At 52.2% G+C, this 14,120-nt stretch overlaps 1 protein-coding gene across 1 annotated transcript in view; it reads left to right on the top strand.

Moving 5' to 3' along the window:
• Positions 1 to 14,120, top strand: part of LOC115531432 (thyroid hormone receptor alpha) — a 126,683-nt gene that overhangs the window by 47,965 nt on the left and 64,598 nt on the right. The window contains exon 2 of the mRNA XM_030340697.1: positions 215 to 270. The gene's annotated coding sequence lies outside the window, so the exon portion shown is untranslated. The remainder of the gene's footprint in view (positions 1 to 214; positions 271 to 14,120) is intronic.

The raw sequence follows: 14,120 nt of genomic DNA, 5'->3' as shown, positions 1-14,120 counted from the left end.
GTGTGTGCGTGCACGTGTGTCCTTGTATGCGTGCAGGTGTGTCCTTTTGTGTGTGTGTGTGTGTGTGTGTATGCGTCCTTGTGGGTGTGTGTGTGTCCTTGTGTGTACACGTGTGCGTGTTGCGGCTCTCCTCCGGCTCCCAGCAGCCGCTCAGCCCTGAACGCTCCTGAACGCTCCTGAACGCTCCTGAACGCTCCTCTGTTTCCTCCCACAGGCCTGAGCGTCGCTGGACTGCAGCCTGCAGATCATTAACCCCCGCCGGGCCCACCGGTAGGTTCCGGACCCTCCCACCTTCACCTGTGTTTCCTCTGTCAGAAGATTAAATCCCACGCATCACGTGGCTCTGGAGGTGGAGTGGGTTGGCTGGTCACCGGAAGGTTGCCGCTTCGATCCCCGGCCCCTCCTGGTTAGTGTGTCGAGGTGTCCCTGAGCCATGCGCCTCATCCTGTGCCCCCGACGAGCTGGCTGCCGCCCTGCGTGGCTGACTCCGCCGTCGGTGTGTGAATGTGTGCATGAACGGCTGGATGTCAGGCGATATTGTAAAGCGCTTTGAGAGGCCACTGGTTAGAAAACCGCGATACATAAATGCAGTCCATTTACCGTTTCCGCAGCTTGTTTGATCCATTATTATTGTTGTCGTCGTGTAGGCTGCTTTTGTTGTGGGGAACGTCGATTCTGAGGCCGTTTTTGCGTCTTTTCACATCACACATCAATCTTTGCCAATTGCGTGAAATCAAACAATCAAAGGAGGCTGTTGAAAGGAAAACAATGAATCAATATAATCTCTGCACAAGCCCTCCTCACCCCTCCCCTTCTCCTCACCCACCCCCTGTCCCTCGCCTCTCTCCTTTTCTCCCCCCTCTCCTATCCTTTTCTCTCCTCCCCTCTCCTATCTCTCTCCTCCTTTCCCTCTCCTCACTTCTCACCTCCTCTCTCCTCCCCTGACTGGCCTCCTCTCTTTACCTCCCTCCCCTCCTCTCCCCCCCCCCCCGTCCGCTCCTCCTCCCCCCCCTCCCTGGCCTCCCCTCTCCCCCTCCTCTCTCCCCTCCTCTCCCTTGCCTCCTCTGGGTGTACTTCCCTGCTCCTGTGTTCGACCCAGCAGGAGGGGAATTGGAAGTGCATGCCGAGGTGCACCCTGGGTAATCCTGCCTCTGACTCTCTGACTAAGTGGTGGACCAGCAGCAGCCGTACAGAGGGGAATGTAACAAAGCCAGCCAGACTCAGCCTAAACCTCAGCTCCAGCCTCTGCCCTCGGCCTCAGCAGCTCAGAGCCGGTCGTGAGTGGCCTGTGCAGATGTTTGGATGAAATTGCTTTAATGGCGCCGGGTTGAAGGCGACCAAAGAGAGCTTGAGTCACAGTTTTTTTTTTTAAGAGATACTGGGATGGGGGGATGGGGGGGGGGGGGGCAATTCCAAGGGGAAATTAATTGCGGTGTTGTGTGTGTGTGTGTGCGTGTGTGTGAATGTGTGTTTGTGTCTTTTATCAGTGTATCAGAGTACACTAGAGTCTGTGTGTATGTGCAAATGTGTTTGTCGGTGAATGTGTGTGGGAGAGTGTGAGCGTGTGTGTGTATGCGTGGAAAATTCCCATTCTGAATGCGTGCGTGCATAAAAGCGTGCGTGCACGTATTTGTGAGTGTCTGCACAAATGTAGCTGTGTTGACGTGCACACATGTTGGTTCATTTTGTAAAGTGACCCATGGCAGTTCATTCACCCCCCCCCACACGGACCAGGGCCTATACTTAGAGCGTCACCTGGGCCGTGGGGGTCTCGGTGACCTCGTGAGGAAGTCATAAGCCTGCGAGCCCCCCCCCCCCCCCCCCCCCCCTCCCCTAGTCGTCCCTGTCGGACCCCAAGATCCCCCCCTACTCACCGCACTCTCCCGGACCCCCCCCCCCCCCCCCCCCCCCTACTCACAGCCCCCCCTTATTCCCCCCGAACTCAACGCCCCCCCGCCCCCGTCCGAGTGGTACTTTTCCATCGTCGGCGTTGCGCGTTCCCATCAGCGCTGGAGGAAGGCTGACGGAGGTTCGGGTGGAGGTCGTCGGTTGGGGGATACTGTAAGAGCAGTGTCTGGCCCGGGGTTTAGTACGGGTGGGGGGGGTGGTGGGGGTGGGGGTGGGGGTGGAGCAGTGGGGGGTGTTGCAGACATCAGGCGTCCACTTTAAGGCTGAGGTTGTTTGTCTGTCTCTGGGCATATTTGTGCGTGCGTGCATGTATGTGAGGTGTTTTTGACTGTGTGTGTGTGTGTGTGTGTGTGTGTGTGTGTGTGTGTGTGTGTGTGTGTGTGTGTGTGTGTGTGTGTGTGTGTGTGTGTGTGTGTGTGTGTGTGTGTGTGTGTGTGTGTGTGTGCACGCGCACGCGCGTATGAGGTGTTTTTGTACTTGTGTGTGTGTGCGTTTGAGGTGTTTTTGACCGTGTGGGTGTGTGTGCCTGCGGGTGTGTGTGTGTGTGTGTGTGTAGGATGTGGGCGGGGCGTAAGGTATGGACACATAGGTGGCAGCCCCCCCCCCCCCCTCGCTGGGCTCCGGGCGGGCATTCTTTACACCCCATTAATCTCACCTGGTGTTGGGGGACATCTGCTGACACAGCCCCCCCCCCCTCCCATAGACATGCACACACACGAACACACACACACACACACAAGCAACCACACAAATCTTTAGTCAGGTCTTTATAAAGACACACACACACATAAATGCAGACAAATACAGCTGACGCGCACACTAACACTAACAGTCACACATATAGCACACACACCACAGAAATGCTTCAATCTTACAGACAAACACAAACACACACATTTACTCAGACACATGCAGAGACAAAGACATGCACTCGCACTCACACAGAGACCCAGTCACAGACTAACACTATCACTCACACATATAGACACACTGACACAAACGCACGCACGTGCACTCACACATATAGACACACACAAACGCACGCACGTACGCTCCCACATACCCAGGATCACACACGTACACACGTACACTCACGCATATAGACACACAGAAACACACCTACACACGTACACTCACACATACACAGGCACGCTTCGGTGCGCACTGGCCGGGGTGTGAGCGGACCGAACGGCGGAGGGGAGCTGGAGGAGAGGTGACGTACAGTCTGTCGCTACGACGTCGTCAAAGCAAAGGAACGTGTTTGAGGGAGCGAGCCCCCTTTAGGACGACTGAGCCATGCTGGGGGACATTTCCCCCTGTTCCCATTGTAATCATTTGACCTCTGACCTCTTGTCAGAGCTCATAGTCGGCTATGATTGGTTCGGTCCAGTTGGTCCAGCGTCTGGGCTACAGGTAGGGGGGTGACCCGAGTACCAACCCCTTCACTACTGCTCTGTGTGTGTGTGTGTGTGTGTGTGTGTGTGTGTGTGTGTGTGTGTGTGTGTGTGTGTGTGTGTGTGTGTGTGTGTGTGTGTGTGTGTGTGTGTGTGTGTGTGTGTGTGTGTGTACAAAAACGCTTGTTGTAGTGATGGACGGTTCAGCCCACAACGAGACGATAATGATGAAGATGATGATGATGATGATGACGAAGACGTCATCCTAAAGCCACGTTGTTTACACCAGTGGTTTACCGGTCGGTCTAACGGATGACTCCGTCCCAGGACGGGTTCTCTGAGTACGGGTTTAGCTCCAGGCTCTACGAGGAGCTGAGCCATCAAATGAGCATCAGCTCGCTAATTGATATTTAATGTTACCAGAGAAAAGCTCTAATGAGCCAATCAAGCTGTTTTTGGAGCGTTTGATCGTCGTGGCTGGCTCTCCGTGACTCGCTAGCGAGCCAGCCCCCCCCCCCCCCCCCCCTCCCCCTCCCCCGGGCCCAAGGGACGAACGGACCCCCGTCCGTCCATCTGCCTGTCGTAAAGAAGGAGCTTGGTTGGATTTCATCGACTTTAAGTTTAGTTTTTCTCAGTGAGCAGCTGTCTGTTTCTAGACCGACAAAGCATTCCTTAAAACCCCTTCTAGATCTGTTGTAGGGGGAACCGACCCTATCTAGTGAGACCGTCCCACGGTCTCACACGGTCCCGTTCGGTTCCGCTCTGCAGACCTTCTCTGCGCCCTCTGGCCGAAAGACTCCTCCAACGGTGCGACGCGCCCAGACCAATCATGGTATTGCAAAGCTGTACATGTCTTAAAGATATTGATGTGGATGGTTCCGACATTCTCATATATTCTCGTTTTTTTTACATTACTCACAGTGTAAATATGTTTTTGAATGAGTTTCTGAAAATGGTGTTTTAAGATGGGACATATGTAATTATAATTTATAAGCCCATGTTGCAAATATAACAACCAAAAAAACATTAAAATGTTAATGCATGATTGTGGACTATATGGAAGTAGTACAATTCCAGGTCTTCTGGAAATGTATTTGGTTGCTGTGTCATAAATCAGCTTAATTTTTAATATATTGTTGCTTAAGGCACACTCATTAACGAGCAAATGTCAAACTGGCACTGCATGTTGAAAAGGTCGCTGACCCCTGGTGTAGGGGCTCTGGAGAGCTGCTGGTTTTAAAGAGTGTGTGTGAACGTGTTTCTGTAGACGTGTGCGTGAATGTCTGTGGTTGTGTTAGTGTGCGCGTGTATCTGTATTTGTAGGGTTTGGGGTGATGAGTGTGCGTGCTTACTTGTGTGTGTGTGTTTGTGTTTGACTGGGTGTATGCGCACCCACGTGTATACATGAGTGTGTGTGTGTCTTGATGTGTATCTTGTGTAGGGGGGGGGGGGGGCGGCGTGGTTGTGTGTACTTGAGTTTGTGTGTTTCTGTGAATGTTGCACTTGTGTGTAGTCCGTCCTTGGACTTGATGAATAGCGACCGACCACAGTCTGCGGTCACCCACATCAGAGCGCACTTTCTCTGGCCTTATCATGGCCACTCGGGCGCTACAAAGAGACCCAGGTTTGCCCCCGCTCTATATATACTGTATACACACACATAGACACAGAGATACAGAAACACACACATGCAATGCACATACACACACAGATACACACACACACACACACACACACACACACACACACACACACACACACACACACACACACACACACACACACACACACACACACACACACACACACACACATATATGCAGAGATAGACACGCACGTACACATGTACACACAGACACATACACCTACACACAGAGGTAGAGAAACACACACATACACAGACAGACACGTACACACAGATACTCACACACACACACACACAAATATACATACACAGAGACACACGTACGCATACACACACACAGAGACACACATACATGCACAAACACACACACACGCACCAGCACACACACAATTGAATAAAAAGTCTCTGAGTGGGTGGTGTGGAAAGGTCAATGCATAGTTTCGACATTGTTATTCTGGAAAACATTTTTTGATAATTGATCCTCCTACAGGCAGCACACACACACACACACACACACACACACACACACACACACACACACACACACACACACACACACACACACACACACACACACACACACACACACACACACACACACAGACCATAGAGTTTCCCTAGATACAAGTTGCAGAGTGCGAGTTCTTCCGGGAGAGAGCAAGTCAATAAAGTGTGGAGCCATCCCGGCTACCTTGTAAAACACTAAAGATCTGCAGTGTCTCATTTCACTCCTCTTCCTCTCCTCTTCCTCTCCACTGTCTCTCCCTCACGATGTCTGTCTTGATTTACACCCGGCAGCCGTCATCATTTTGGTGGGCAAATAGTTTTAACTGCGTGATCATTAAGAGATGGCCTACTTTCCTGGGTTCTGTCCCCATATATGCAGGCATTTCCTGCAGACTGTAAGAGGGTGGCTATGTGGGCCACGGTGGAGGCGTTCTGAGCCAACCAATCACATCCCTCCCGGGATTGTATGATTGACAGGGGACCTCAAATTAAGGGTGAAGCGCAGTCGTCTCTGTAATTCAACTGGGAGTTGATCCAGAGTTTCTATGACTGCTCGAATGACGAATTCTTCAGTAGGCTCATCAATTTCTCCACTTTGCATAGTGACTCTCCGTGTCACGGCAATTATTTTCCGTTCAACGCCACAGGCCCGACGTCCTTTCAGGTGATTGGCTGGAGAGAAGGAGCAGACGAAGCTTTGTTGCTAAGCTTCGCATTTTCCCATTTATTACCCAGAATGGTTCCCATTTCCCCAAATGCATGACTTTCCGATAACTTTTTGGTTTTGATCAGCAGATAAAACTCTGTTGTTGTTTGATTTGGTTTCAGGAGGAAACATTATCTGTTAAATGTAGTGTTTTGTCTTGATACTGTAATCAGACCAAACTGTCTTGTTATTGTAATCCGACCAAATTGTCTTGTTCATTTAACTGTACTCAGAACAAACTATCGTCTAACCATTCCTGCAATCGGACCAAACTGAGCTCCCCCGTCTCCATGGAGACGGAGAACAATTTGGTTTAATAGATTCTGCCTATTTTTAGAGAAATAGGTTGCATAGGATACACACACTCTAACACACTCTCACACTCTCTATTACACACACACACACACACACACACACACACACACACACACACACACACACACACACACACACACACACACACACACACACACACACACACACACACACATATCCCGTTTGTCGAGTTAAACATTATTCTAAACTCTGCCCCCGAAGGTACTCGTGTCAAAAGTTCCTGCCCGGTTTCTCCTCCGGCAGAGATGTTGTACAGCCGTTCTCACCGAGACACTCCATTAGTCGGCCTCTCAAAAGGGGTTCGGCCTCAGTGTCTACGTCAGCAGGACTGAGCCCGCCCCTTCCTGTCCCCCAGCAGATGACCTATATAATGCTATTGAATAAACACAACGGGTTTATTAGAGGACAGGACCCGAGCCAAAGACAGTCATGTGGCCTCAACCGTCTGGCTCAAAGCCTCCTGCTCCTAAGCCAACCTCCTCCTCCTCCTCCTCCTGCTCCTGCTCCTCCTCCTGCTCCTCCTCCTGCTGCTCCCCCTCCTCCTCCTCCTCCTCCTGCTGCTCCCCCTCCTCCTCCTCCTCCTCCTCCTCCCACTCCTCCCACTCCTCCTCCTCCTCCTCCTCCTGCTGCTGCTCCTCCTCCTCCTCCTCCTCCTCCTCCTCCTCCTCCTCCTCCTCCTCCCACTCCTCCTGGCCTCAACCGTCTGGCTCCAAGCCTCCTGCTCCTAAGCCAACCTCCTCCTCCTCCTCCTCCTAAAGCAGTCCTCCTCCTCCTCCTGCTCCTCCTGCTCCTCCTCCTCCTCCTCCTCCTCCTCCTCCTCCCACTCCTCCTCCTCCTGTTGCTCCCCCTCCTCCTCCTCCCACTCCTCCTCCTCCTGTTGCTCCCCCTCCTCCTCCTCCTCCTCCTGCTGCTCCTCCTCCTCCTCCTCCTCATCCTGCTCCACCTCCTCCTTCTCCTCCTCTTCCTGGGAGAGTCCTAAGCGTGGGGCGCTACCTAGCCCGGGAGCTAACACTCAGCGGGGCTTCGGCGGCCGTGGAGGTGCGTGAGGAGCAGATCAACGATTCAATGCTGCGGTTCTGTGTGACGTGTAAGCACAAGTCAACGACACTGTCTTGACACAATGCAAATTAATAAACGGGATATTAGCCCTGTTAGATACACTTAAATACACACACACACGCACACAGATACAGACACACACACACGTACACACAGACACATACGCACTTACAAACACACAAAGACACACACACACACACACCATTCCGGGCGCTCCTGTCGTGCTGTGGCAGAACACACACTCGCCTGTGAAGCCCGTGTAGTAATTACTACGCGGGCCAAGCCACCAAATTACTGGCACACGCACCGAGTTATAAATAACCATATCCAGTATTCACCGGCACCACACGTGCCTTCAATAACAGCAACGACACACGCGCACACACATACCTGTATACACATCCTTATCATAATAAACCTACATATAGATATATACATCTAGATATATATAGAGAGAGCCAGAGAACGAGAGAGACATGGAGACAGTGAGAGAGACGGAGAGATTACAGTCTGTGTTACAGCTCTCTCCTCCTCCTCCTCCTCCTCTGAACACTCTGTTCTTTACATATTCTTCTTCTGCTGCCCGCTCCCTAATCGCCATGTCTTTATCTTAGCATTAGCCAGTGAGCTAACCAACCCCCCCCCCCCCCTGGGCCCCGGGGGGGGGGCCCCGGCTGTCGGTGACTGATCAGGGCCGCTGGGGGGGCCGGACGGGCCCCCTCTGCCTCAGGGCTAGAGGACATGGTTTCCTGGCAAACAGACCTGGGGGGGAGAGAGTGTGTGCTGTGTGGCCTCGCTCAGCCCGCCGCGGAGCGAGATGGAGCGAGGCTGAGCGCTCAGGACATTTCTCTCCCCCCTCTCCCCCCTCTCCCCCCTCTGTCAGGTGCTCTCCCACCAGGAGATTGGATGCATTAGTGGGTTGAGGGCACACATTCCTCCCGCCGTCTCCCCCGTCTCCCACCTCTCCCCCTCACAACCCGTCCAGTGCACTTCACAGTGTGTGTGTGTGTGTGTGCGTGCGTGTGTGCGTGCGCGCGCGTCTCGTGTGTTTGCTCAGTCGATTTAGTCAATCACACACAAGCGAGCCTCTCTTTGGCGTGGGCCTGCGGCCACTCTTCCTTGCGGCCGTATGAAGTGTATTTATGGGTGTCACACGCTCCCTTTAGATGTTTATTCTGGAGGTCTCGGGTTCTATTCCCGGCCCAGATCAACATTAATGAGAGATGTTGACCTGGCTGTGGTAGTGAGTGCTGTTTGTCACCCCGCGCTGACAGGACAGGGGGCGGGGCCAGGGGGTGTGGCCAGGGGGGCGGGGCCAGGGGGCGGGGCCAGGGACCTCTGTTGTTTCACACCTGAACGCTGCTTTAACCCGCTGGAGAGTGGACCAATCCCAGCTCAGTCCTCAATTGGAGCCTCAGGCAGGATGCCTCATGATGCTGAGAACAACAGCATTGCGTCTTTACTTGCTTACTGCACCGACTGTAGCGATATGTTGTTGTTTCTCTTTCTTCTGACAAATGTACTTGTGGTAAGACGCTTTGGATAAAAGCTTCTGCTAAATGCCCCTCAATGTTAAATTCGTTTTTATTTGTTACAGAGATCCTCTGCATCCTTGCAGACTGTGCTCTAATAGTATTATATACAGTGTTAAGGGTATTACATACAGAGTGTTATAGTATTAAGTACCGTGTTTAATGGTATTACATACAGTGTGTAATAGTATTACATAGAGAGCCGGGCGGTCTACTTGCTTATTTAACGCTGATTGGCAGCATCGAGTAAGTTCAGAGCCAATCATCAGACAGAGCAGAACACACGAGGCGGCGTCCGTCACCGTTACAATCCTACAGACCGGTCGCCATGGAGACCCTTCTGGACCCACCCAACCGCCCGTCCACGCCCTGCCAACCCGGGCTCCGGACCCTACGAAGGACCTGTCGCGAGGACGGGGCCGAATCACACACCGCTCAGCGAGCTAAAGAAACAAACGGCCCCCCGTGATGTTCGGCCCCGTCTCCGCCCCGGCCTCACCTCAGCGAAACTCCCTCTCAGCCGACAGCCGTGACCCGTCAGAAGCGGCCCACTCTCTGGGGGAGGACTCTGTTTTCCGCCGACTGCACACTCTCTCTCTCTCTCACTCTCTCTTCTGAGCCGCTCTAACGGCCGACGTTTGCGCTCCACTACGATCCACTCCTGCTCAGAGCTGGGTGAACTGAAACTGAACTTCTCCAGAACGGCTTTCCTGAATACCTCTTAAATCAATACAAGTGCAGAGTATCTGGCAGAATGGCAATGATTAGCGCTAGTTACTCTGCTGCATTGTTTTTCCTTAGTTTTTTCCCTCCACATTGATTTCGGACAGAAGTTACCTGTGAGGCTTGTTTGTGTACGTATTGATCGGTGTGTTTGTGTATTTACGATACAACGAGACATTGCGCCTGAGAGCGGGAGAGGGGAAAAGGCATGGCTTGTATTAACTGTGTCCCCGTGTGGACATGTTAATGCACGTTGCGTACGATTTACAATCTGCGTGCTCTCCGGTCTGAAGGAGTTCACCTCTCCTCATCTGCGTCTGCATTCATTCGAGACGAAAACACCCGAACCCCTATTCCCCGCTCCAATTCCAAATGTTCCTTTCAAGCCTTGTCAGCGTGTCGCCGCTCTGCGCTGTGATCGGCCGCGACCCCTGGCCCCGTCTGATGACATCATAGCCGGGGGTCCATGCGGCCCCCGCTCACTAACGAGCCCGAGGTTAGGGTCCTGCCGCTCTAACGAGCCACCTGCTCATCGTCCCCGCAGCCGGCTTGTAAATGCCACTGGGTGCTGTGGGAGAGAGGGCACCTATGGGAACACCGGGTTGAGCTTGAATGTATCACGGCCACATGGGCGGCATGTGGCTCTGGAGGTAGAGCGGGTGGCCTGGTAACCGCAAGGTTGCCAGTTCGAATCCCGGGCTCGACCTAGGTGAGCGAGGCACCTCACTCTGACTGTCCCCCGCTCGAGCCGGGTGTCGCCTTGCGTGGTCGACATTGTAATCGGTGTGTGTCATTGTGTGCATGAAAGGGTGAATGTTAGGCGATATTGTGAAGAGCTTTGAGTGGCCATTGGTTAGAAGAGCGCTAAACTAATGCAGTGCATTTACCATTCGTCCCAGTGGGGCAGGATACATTACCGGCCTCTCTTGCCCTCGTTCTTCTGTTGTTCTGGCCCCAGTGCCGGGGGAGGGGCTGGTTCTCAGGGGTCTGTGTGGGCTCCGCCGTGACCACACTGTGTTCCTCTGGCGTCGACCGCGAGGAGGTGATTATGGAGGCGGTGTTGAAGAGGACTCATTATGTTCAAATCAATGAGCGACTGTAAACAAACACCAGGCCTCCATTAGGCTTCAGGCGGGCTCCCTGATGTGTGGCTGACGGACGGACGCACCGCAGTAATGGAAGGATGGATGGATCCTAAACACTAGGGCGATTATTTCTACCAATATTGCGATTTAGTATGTGATTTTTCTTTTTAAAGTTCCTTATGTCCTCTATTATTCACAAAACAAGCAATAAATCATTCTATAGGGCTGGGTGATTATTCAAATTTTGATCACGATTTCGATTTTAGTCGCTGCATAATTTTTTATTAAATGTTTTATACAAAGTGCAGAAAAGCTTGATACATATCTGGACATTATTTTTGATTTTAACATTTTCTATTTGACCATTTTGTGTATTTTTTTAAGGCGAAAATTCAAAGTTCTCAGTTACAAAGTTTTTTTGGGGGAGAGACATCCTGAATAAATACATCATGTTTTCAAACTCAAAAATAACCGTCTGAATTATCGTGATTTCGATAATGACCAAAATAATCGTGATTCTATTTTTTTTCCATAATCGAGCAGCCCTATCATTCTATAGTATGGCCTACACAACATTTGAATCAGTCAACATATAAACGGCTCTTGGCTTCCCCGTGGTGTGGTTTATAGCGAGGCGGACCGTACCGTACAGGCAGCCGGTCTGCCTCTAACTCGACACTCTGGTGGAAAACCACACGCTGCTGACAGAAAAACAGCGGAGGATTACTCTGGCCTTGTCCTTAAACACGCTGTGACCAGAAATAACCTCCCCTTCATCACAGACACGCTCACTTACTCACTCTCTCACACGCACACGTACACACGCACGCACGCACGCACACACACACACACACACACACACACACACACACACACACACACACACACACACACACGTATGTCGACTCTGCAGCGATACTGCATGCGTGTGAGGCTAATGGTGCAGGAGAGAGCCCCGGCAAAGCATGTCTCCAACATGCTGCCTTATCTGTTTGATCAGTGAGTCAGCAGCCCTGCACGCATGCACCGGCCCCCCCCCAGAGCCACACACACACACACACACACACACACACACACACACACACACACACACACACACACACACACACACACACACACACACACACACACACACACACACACACCCTTTCACTCTGACCGTGGTTTTTTCCTTCCCCCCTCATTTCCCCTTCCTCTGGGGCCCACTGGAGCCCTCCCTTCTCCCTCTCTGGTGTCTCTCTTCCTTCCTCCTGTTCCCTCCCTCCCCTCTTCTCCTCCTCCCCCGTCCCTCCTCCTCCTCCCCTCACTAGTGTTTCGTCCGCTCCTCCTCTCTCTGTAATGGTCTTCACAGCCGTATCTTCAATTCTTATCCTCTTTTTGTGTCTCTCCTTCTCCCGTTGGGTCTCTCCTCTTGTCTCTCCTTGTGTTTCAGTCTCTCCTCCTCATTGCAGGACGGAGGGCAAAAGAAAAGCAGTTATTCTTTTTGAGGAGGATTGAACTTGGGTAAATATTGAGAGGTGGTGCAAAGGGAGGGGACCAGTTATCGGGTGGAGGGTGGAGGGTGGAGGGACAGAGACGGGGCTCCTCAAGGCAGAGAACGCATCTCCAACCGGGACCCGATGTCTTCAGCCTCGATCCAGGACCTTGGCTTCTGCGTTCACCTGACGACCGCCTCCCTCTCCGGCTCTTATTAGTCAATCATTCCTCCACGTTTCACTTGGCAGATGAAATCATACAATGTGTCCTCTTTGGAGATGATGCTATCCTTTTAATCTACACTTTGCATATTTGATGTTTCCTTGGTTCGCGCGGTCGGTCTCTGAAGAACCGCAGGAGAACATGATCGTTAACAGATACACGGTTCACGCCGGTCCTGAGCCCTGAGACAGACGCTGGGGGCTGGCTTATAGCCCCCCCTCCAGCGAGGGAATCATGTGGTCGGCTGCTTCTGATCGCGGATTCAACCGTCTGATTAATGCTCACTCTCGTTCGTCCTCCACTCTTTATGGTGAAGTCTGCCACTCTGTTGGTTTTCCTGCTCTCCCTCCCCCTCCCTCTCTCTGTCTTTCTTTCTCTTTCTCCCTTTCTCTCTCGCTTTCTCCCCCTCTTCCCCCCCCTCCCCCCCTCTCTCTCTCTCTCTCTCTCCCGCTCCTCCCTCCCTTTTCTCTCTCTCTCTCCCCCTCACTCTGTCTCTCTCTTTCCCTCTTCCTCTCTGTCTCTCTCCCTCCCTCCCTCTTTCTCCCTCCCTCTCCTCTCTCTAATGAGGGTTTGTTTCCCTCTAACCGATCAATAAGGTGGGGTCAGCCCCCCCCCCCCCCCCCGCCCCCCCGCCCTGACCCCCAGGGAACAGAACTTACCGTCTGGTTCTGTGGCGGTCTGCTGGAAGGGCCTCAGTCATTACCTGGCAGGCTGAGCCGGGAATTCCGCTTAGTGCATTACGGCCTTAACCTTTGACCTTGCCTCAGATGGATGCGCCGTCCTGGTTACCCGTCACTGATCGTCTGCAGGGCGGTGGAACTCATCCTTACAATAAACAACGATTAACTAATTAAGAATCTCCGATTAACGTTCTTTTAGTAAATATTAAAAAAAATGTCTCGTACAATGACACACAGTAGTCTCTCATACAGTAACATACAGTAATCTCTCGTACAGTAACATTCAGTAACCTCTCATACAGTAACATACAGTAACCTTTCATACAGTAACATACAGTAGTTTCTAGGCGGTGGCTAAGTAGGATTTCCTGGTATTCTGCAGGAAGGAAGCCCCCCATTTCAAACTTTAACCGCCATTTGTTTTGGTAAATACATCAGGACGATGTGTGTGTGTGTGTGTGTGTGTGTGTGTGTGTGTGTGTGCGTGTGCGTGTGGATTCTGGGCGGCAGTAGCTCAGGAGGTAGAGCGGGTTGGCTGGTAACCTGAAGGTTGTTGGTTCGATCCCCGGCTCCTCCTAGCTGAGTGTCGAGGTGTCCTTGAGCAAGGCACCTAACCCTGACTGTTAGCTCCCGACGAGCTGGCTGTCGCCTTGCATGCTTGACTCCGCCGTCGGTGCGTGAATGTGTGCGTGAATGGTGAATGTGAGGCAATATTGTAAAGCGCTTTGAGTGGCCAATGGTTAGAAAAGCGCTATATAAATGCAGTCCATTTACATTTACATTCTGGAGTGTCAGGGGATGAGGGATGTGTTTTGTCATGCTTATGGCAGCTCTGAATACGACATCC

Source organism: Gadus morhua, chromosome 18, assembly GCF_902167405.1.
Source record: "Gadus morhua chromosome 18, gadMor3.0, whole genome shotgun sequence".
NCBI classification, from domain to species: Eukaryota; Metazoa; Chordata; class Actinopteri; order Gadiformes; family Gadidae; genus Gadus; species Gadus morhua.
The sequence above is the reverse complement of the archived record's forward strand: the minus strand, read 5'-3'. Positions and strand labels throughout refer to the sequence as shown.